Here is a 6525-nt window from a genome sequence, read left to right as displayed (position 1 = left end):
TTTAGCACCAGGTTTATAATCTTGCTAGCTTGTTAGTGTTAGCCTAGCGTTGCTGCTGCCGCTGGGCTCATGTTACTTAAAAATTAACACCAACGCCTTAAAAACCTTATATAAAAATATGACTGAAATTTTCTGTTGATTGTTTGAAATAAAGAAGTGAGATAAGAGCCCTGACAAAATTTTTCGGGAGGTGCAGCCGTTAGGGGTGGGGTGTATTTTCAAACCATAGCCAGTGTTGGGGAGTAACGGAATGCACGATCTGATATCGTCGTGCTGGTGTTGTTCCCAGATCATCATACTAAATGTTGTTCCACACACACACATTCTCACATACACACACACATTCTCACATACACACACACATTCTCACATGCATACAGATGTTTACACATACACACACATAGTGCCTTGTCTTAGAACCATTTGGGGGGTTTTATGGTGGGCGTTGCTTTGCTGTGATGTGTATTGTGTGAACTGTTTTCCCAATAAAAGGCAGCAAGCGAGGCCGTCGTTGGGGTTATTGCGGTAGGATTCAGAGTGCTTTCTGAGACACCGGCTGGGGCCTCCCTTGCTAGCTAGTAAAAGATGTTCGTCTTGCTTTTGTCGTTAACGAGAATAAGTTTCTGAACCAGCGGGGCTTGTGGAAACACAGACCTAACAAACTGAGTATTCAAAAAGGGGATGTTACTCAGCAATGTATTAGCAAATTCAGCATCATCAAAATTCGGGGCATATACATTTACCAACAAAATCTTTTTCTGCATTAGAGTACCAGCAACAATGATGTATCTACCATTCCTATCAGTGATAACAAAGAGAATTGAACTTTCTTATTAATGAGAATGGCCACTCCTCTAGCTTTTCAATTAAAATTTGAGTGAAAGAGCTGACCCACCCAAGGGCAATATAACCTATCCAATCCAATCCAATCCAACTTTATTTATATAGCACTTTTAAAAACAACAAAGTTGACCAAAGTGCTTTCCAATAATAAAACAGAGATAGCAGTTAAAACCATACTTTAAGCATACAATGAAATCAATAAACAAAACAAATATATAATTGAAAAAGAAGATAAAAATAAATCAACATGAGTAGAATAAACAATAAGATATACAATGAATAAGATTAACAAAGTAAAAAGATTAAGAATGACCAACAGCTGACTAAAAATTGACTACAAACTGGCTCTGATAACACTCCTAGAAGGCCTTTGAAAAAAAGTGTGTTTTTAAAAGTGATTTAAACATTTCAAGTGTTGGGGCCTGCCTAATATGGAGGGGCAGTTTGTTCCATAGTTTGGGGGCCACAACAGCGAAAGCTCGGTCTCCTCGGTGTTTCGAACCTATAACGATCTTTAATGCGAAGATGAGTCTCCTGTAAAAATGCTATATCAGAATTTTGATGTTTCAAGTGAGTGAAAACCTTAGATCACTTAACAGGGTTACCCATACCTCTAATATTCCAACTAATAAATCTAAGAGGCATGCTTAACTAGGGATGGGTATCGTTTAGGTTTTATCCGATACCAGTACCAAACCGGTACTTTTGAAACGGTGCCGGTGCTTAAAGAATGGAGAACACAAAATTGGTCCAAAAACCTCTCATGTTCAGCTGCTTTTTTTTTGTAAAAAGATAACAATGTTAACCTTTTCTGCAGCTATAGGGGATATGTGGCATCACTCTTGGCTGGAAGCAGTGCTTAAACAATGGAAAAAATAAACTTTGTCCAAAAACCTCTCATATTTAGCTGTTTTCCACTTTTTCTTTGGTCATTTTAGCCTTTTTGGCCAGGGTGAAGGGAGTATCTGCCATCAAACAAGAGGACAGCCGCATGTAGCTATGATGATGTTTGCTAGTTCACCTTACATGCAATAATTTAATAACGAGGTTAGCCTACTCAACGTAAATTACACACGAACAACATTAAGCTACTCACGCAGAGAATAACTGCTGCTGCTGCCATCATCATCCGTCATCATTTCTGCTACACTGCCAGGGCTAGGGGCCAGGACTCTACTCTTCGGGTTTTTGGGGGATGTTGCTAACTCCGGGTCAGATAACAGGCAACCCACCCGCAGTAGATGTGCATGGTGTGAGGTCTCGCTGCAAGCTATCAAATACGGCGCATTTCTCAGCTTTTAACAAAATGCTATACGTCGCCAGGCGTTTCATCAGATTCGAGGAGTTACCTCCTTTGCACAGTATCACCTTAAAGCACTTGTTGCAGGCTGCTGAGTTTGCATCTTTTGCTGTAAAGTACAGCCAGACTTTGACCGCTTCGCTTTGGGCATTTTTAATCTGTAGCTCTGCTCTAAAAGAACGTACGTACCTGGGCCCGCCTACTACGCTCACAAACGTAGAATGATTGGCTGGAATCCAAAGTGTATGACATCTCAGGAAAAAAAAAAGCACCGAAATGTGCGCTGCTTTTTGGTCTGGTTACTACTGTTTATGTCAGAACCGGTGCCATTATGGCACCGGATACCGGTACCCATCCCTATGCTTGACCCAACAATGCTGGGGTGTATATTGCCATTAGCCATTCATAAAGAAGAATAAATAAACAAAACACAACAACAACTAAAATGCCAGTGGCCGTAAAGAGCCGAAAAGAGACAGCCCCCCCCCCAATAACCCTGGAAACAAATACACCCCAGGTTGTTATGTGTGGCTGTGTGCAGACAGGAATAGGACCCAAGGTGCAGACTCCGGAGACAGTCGTGAACTCAAAACAGCTTTAATGTAAAACTCAAAATATAACATAACTGGGGAAAAAAAAATCAAAATAAACTTAAACCAGAGGACTGCCAGAACACACAGCTAGGTAAACGGTAGATCACGACACAGACACAGAGAAACACAGGGCTTAAATACACAGAGGGAGCAATCAGGGAATGGGTAACAGGAGGGAAACACAGCTGAGGCAAATCAGGCCTAACGAGACAAGGGGAAGCAAAACCAGACACATTAACATCAGACATGGACTTTCAAAGTAAAACAGGAAACCCATAACACAGACTGAACAAAAGACACAGACTCACATGCAGGCACTACAACAGAGGGAACAGAGACGTGGGACCAGGGCAGACACAGACACTGACTGGACACGGGGATATAGCAACTAAGGATACACAGAGACATGAACTAGACAAGGGATACAGCTGACAGGGGAGACAGAGCAACTAGAGAAGACAGAGACATAAACCATAAGACAGAACTCAAAGAAACCAAAGACTAGAAATTATAAATACTATAATAAACTCAAAAACCCTGGGTCAACGACCCAGGCATCCTAACAACACCCCCTCCTAAAGGGCTGGCTCCCAAACAAGGAGCCAGAAACAAACAAAAAAAAAGTGCAAACACCGGAATGCAACAGAACAAAAAACAGGCTCACGACAGGGGCAGGCGGCCAGGAAAAATTGTTCACAAAAAGTTCAGGGGGCCGGCCTGGAGGCTGAGGCACAACAGTCCAAACCCGGGCAGGTCAGGTGGGCGGCCCAGAGGCTGACGGCCCAAGAGCCCAGAAAACAGTTCAGGGGGCCGGGCAGGCGGGAGGCACCGGCGGCGACGGAGCAGGTCAGGAGGCCGGCCGGGCGGGAGGCACCGGCGTAGTTCAGGGGGCCGTCCATGACGGCAACAACGTCCAGGACGAGCAGGCCAGACAGGACGTGCAGGCCGGACAGGCCGGACGGGACGTGCAGGACGAGCAGGCCGGACGGGACGTGCAGGCCCGAGCAGGCCGAGCAGGCCGGATGGAACGAGCAGGCCGAGCAGGCCAAGACGGCATGGGGACCTCAGGTGCAGACGAAGCTGAACACTCGGAGGCTGGACCAGGCGGAGCTGCAGAGGCTGGACCAGGCGGAGCTGCAGAGGCTGGACCAGGCAGGGCTGCAGAGGCTGGACCAGGCGGAGCTGCAGAGGCTGCAGGCGGTGGAGCCGGTGGTGGCTGAATGGCCTAGCCAGAACCATCAGCAGACACTGGGATGTGCTGGCTGGGTTGTCCCGGACCCCCAGCTGACGAGGCAAGAGGCTGAACGGGCCCCTCGGACCCTCCAGCGAAGACAGAAGGCTGAACGGGCCCCTCGGACCCTCCAGCGAAGACAGGAGGCTGAACGGGCCCCTCGGACCCTCCAGCAAAGACAGGAGACGGCTGGAGCGGTTCCTCGGACCCTCCAGCGGGAACAGACGGCTGAAGCGGTCCCTCGGACCCTCCAGCGGAGGCAGGAGGCTGGACGGGCCCCTCGGACGCTCCAGCGGAGGCAGGTTGCTGGACGGATGACCGAGGAGAGGAGCGACGGTGGCGTCGCTTCCTTCTAGACGAGGGACCGGGTGTCACGGTCCTGGGTCGGGTCGACCCAGCATTTTGAGTTTCTTATGTTTTGGTTTATTTTTGCATTATGGATTGGTTATTCTCTGGTGATACTGTTTTGATTATAATTATATTCTGATTCTTTAGTTATCTGATGATGATGTTGATGACGATGATGATTATGTCTGGTTTAGGTTTTGTTATCTTGCCCTTATGTTTGGTTTAGGTTGCCTGTGCTTAGTCTTCTCTGCCCGTATGTCCCTCTGTTTGTCCATGACGTCATTATGCCTGTTTACGAGTCTGTCTCTGTCTGGCGTGTGCGTCCTGTCTTATTTTGTAGGTCTGTGTGCTTTGTCAGTGCGTTCAGCTTTGTGCTCTCCCTGTCTCGTCAGTGTAATCAACGTCAGCCGTGTCTCCCAGCTGTTTCCTCTTTGCTCCGTTCACCTCTTGTATTTAGTGTCTGTGTCTTCCCCTACTCTGTGTCGCATCGTTAACGTCTGTTCACCCTCACTTGCTGCGTGTTTAGGATTTCCAGTCCTCCTGCATCTCTGTTTAGAGTTTTGTTTGCTCTTGTGAGTTTTATTTTATCTTGATGTTCTGCTCCAGCAATAAAGCTGCATTTTCTGTCTAAACCTCGTGTCCTGAGAATCCTGCATTTTGGGTCCACCACTCCTGCCTGCCTGCCACACAGCCGACCACGACAGAACGATGCGACCATTTCCTGGACCCAGCGGATTCATCCCGGGAACATGACCTCTCCCGCATCCACCGCCTGATCGAGCGGGTCTCCCACACTAAGGACGCTAAGACTATGGCAGTTGGGATTAACGCTATAGAAGCGATCCTGGAGAGGAATCCTCATTTGCGCACACTAAAGGGATTTATGGGCTTCATAGACCAGCTGCATGAAGCCCAGGAGGTGCTACAGGCTCGGGAGCTTGCAGCCTTTGTCCGCGCCCAGTATTCTTCGCCGAAGCCGTCGCATCGGCAGCAGCCGCAACACAAGGAGCTCTCCGCGGAGTCGGCCGCCGTACAGCAGCAATTGCAACAGGGGAAAGGCGTTTCCGCACCGCGGCCACGGAGCTCCACTTCTTGCCGCTCAGGGCTTAATTCACCTGCCTCCTGCTTGGCGGCGATGTGGTCGCAGGACGAGGACGTCTTTTCTCCATCGTCACCAGTTTCTCCTGTTGCCTCAGCCCCTGCCGCCGGGAGGAAGCGGCGCCACCGCCGTCATTCCTCACTACAACCGGAGCCCAATCACTCGTCAGAACAGCAGGCAATGGTGAGTGATGTTGACTGTACCCCTATTGCTTCACCTGCAAATAGTAATGGGAACTGTTTTCTTCTCACGGCTAAGAGTAGTGAGGTGAAGGCGGTTTGTTCCATGGACGTTCACCCCGGCCCAGTAGAAAGAAAAGACTCCCTGACTCATTATGTTGATGCTTTTTCCGCTGAAGAATCAGAATGTATGGGCAAAACTCTGATTGTGCACCCTCTGTTGGAGCCTGCTAAGAACTTTTCTGTCGATACAGAGTTAACCCCGGACAGTTTGAATTCAGTTTTGACATGTACTGCTGAATCTATGAATGGCGCTGTGGGTTCGCAACCCAAGAATGGGGAGGGGGACTTAACGGGCTGTTTCTGCCCTGTTCTCTTAGAGCAGAGAAGCCTAAGCAGAACTGTTTCTTCTGAACTCGTTCAGCTAGTTAAACCGAGCCCTAGAGGCTCAGGGGAGCCTATACCACCCCCTGCATCACGCTCACTACAAACACCTCCTCAACCATTAGCCCGTTCAGCAGCCCAGCTAGCTGTTCAGCTGCCCTCAGCTCAGTCAGCTGCCCAGTTAGCCACTCCGTTACCTGCAGCTCAATCATCTGCTCCTTCACTAGTTTCATTCTCCCCACAACGGTCACTTCAGTCTTTCTCAACCCAGTCTCCTGCTGAGCAGCCATCTTTTCTCACTCGTATTAAGCAGGAAAACATGCTCAACAGGACTGTTTTTGTTCCTCGAAAGCTGGCCCGATTAGAGACATTTACTACCTCCAGGGCCTCCGCAGAGTCCGAGTTTCAACCCGCAGTTGACTCTGGACCCCTGGGGGCTAAGGAGTCAGCCGATGACTGCACCCTCCTGAGCCTAACCTATGTGTTGCTCAGCCCCAGTCAGCATCAACGCTGCCAGAGGCCCGTGTGCCTGCTGGTCCTGTTCTGTC

This window comes from Copadichromis virginalis, linkage group LG3 (genome assembly GCF_057382275.1).
Source record: "Copadichromis virginalis isolate Kocher_CV1m ecotype Utaka linkage group LG3, C_Virginalis_male_GT1.1, whole genome shotgun sequence".
In the NCBI taxonomy this organism is placed as follows: Eukaryota; Metazoa; Chordata; class Actinopteri; order Cichliformes; family Cichlidae; genus Copadichromis; species Copadichromis virginalis.
This window is presented reverse-complemented; position numbering follows the sequence as displayed.